Source organism: Camelina sativa, chromosome 7, assembly GCF_000633955.1.
Source record: "Camelina sativa cultivar DH55 chromosome 7, Cs, whole genome shotgun sequence".
NCBI lineage: Eukaryota > Viridiplantae > Streptophyta > Magnoliopsida > Brassicales > Brassicaceae > Camelina > Camelina sativa.
The window spans coordinates 10041858-10043587 of record NC_025691.1 but is presented as its reverse complement, the minus strand read 5'-3'; positions in this window follow the sequence as shown (position 1 = coordinate 10043587).

The window sequence follows — 1730 nt, the reverse complement described above, 5'->3', positions numbered from 1 at the left end:
GAGTTTGTATTGTTGATGATGATTTTCAGATCTGAGTAGTGTAGTAGTTCTTGAGGATGGGATAGATTAGGTGGAGGATCTTAGGATGTAGGGTGTTTAAGCTTTGATTTGTATGATCCTTTCTGGACTAGAGTTAGAAATACTAGTTTCTCTCTGATCAATTGGAACTAGGTCTTAGACATTTCCGCACCCAAAAGGTGTTCGATGAAATGTCCGACCAACTAGTGCCAGAGACTTACGTTCCTAGCCTAAGAGATTAGTTGTCTAGGATGTTTGTTGACGTGAATGAACTTGTTTGTCATGCCACGCTTGATCATGTTTCTCTAGCGAGAGCTAGGTTTGGAAGTGGTTGAGTCTGAGTAGCTTCTGTCAAGAGATTGAATTAGCTAAGTCGTGATGTTCATTGTTTAGAGATAGTTTGCTTGTTGCATGTTAAACACTCTATAGACTAGGATACTCCACCGACATCAATTACTCCCATCTTTAGGACCTCTTTCTTTCTGATTATTATTACATTCCTGAGACTGTTTTGTTTCTTGCTTTTTTAGTTCATGCTTAGACTCGTTTGTGTTTTCATTCATTTTCGCTTCTTGTCATACATTCTCGTTTCTAGTTCTAGAACACATTTCCGTTTTGCATTCTGATCAGTCAAGGATTGTTAGATAAAAACACTATCTTTGAATTGGCTTGACTTGTGATACCTTGATTGCATCTTGAGTGATAGTAAAGTTTCCCAACTGGATTGACACCTTAAGTATTACAAATGCATAAGGTTAATTGAACCTGCTAGGACATACAAAAATCCTAGTATCAGTTGCCACCCTACATCGCGTCCCTGGATCGTCATCCGAAGTCGATATACCAACCATACTCTCAAGCCACAAAGTCTCAGAATATAGCAGTAGTAGGAGAATTAAAGTCCCCCAGTAGTAGGATAGACACACAAAAATCCTAGTATCAATTTGGGTTGTTGCCATTTGGGATTCATTTTGCTACATTTAAGATTTCACGTTTTGGAAGATTAAGTTCTATTACACTTATCATTCTGAGTACTGACTTGTTTTGGTTGTCTGCTTGTTTGTTTTGCATCTCAGGAACCTGTTGATTGCAACGTTGCATGCACACCAGATCAAGAGGACATTAGAACCTCCTTCCTGTTATCGATGATATCAACTGGTTACAAAGACCACGACAAGCTCGTCAACTTACTGATTGTCCCGCACCCGTCACAATGGAACAACCGAATGGACCACATCCGGGACCGCGAAACATTGGTGTTGGGGATGCACCAAACACTCATACTCAGCGTGCTGGAATCGTCCCTCCCGCCGTGTGGAACAACAACTTCGAAATCAAGAGTGGTCTGATCTCCATGATCCAAGGAAACAAGTTTCACGGGTTGCCTATGGAGTATCCACTCGACCACTTGGACAAGTTCGACCGTCTGTGCAGTCTAACCAAGATCAACGGCGTGAATGAAGATGGTTACAAGTTACGCCTCTTCCCATTCTCCCTGGAAGACAAAGCTCATCAATGGGAGAAAAACCTTTCCAAGGGATCAATCACCACCTGGGATGGTTGCAAGAAAACATTCTTGGCCAAGTTCTTCTCCAATTCCAGAACAGCACGTCTCAGGAATGAGATTTCTAGCTTCACTCAGAAGAGCTCAGAATCATTATGTGAAGCCTGGGAGCGTTTCAAGGGTTACCACAGCCAGTGTCCCCACCATG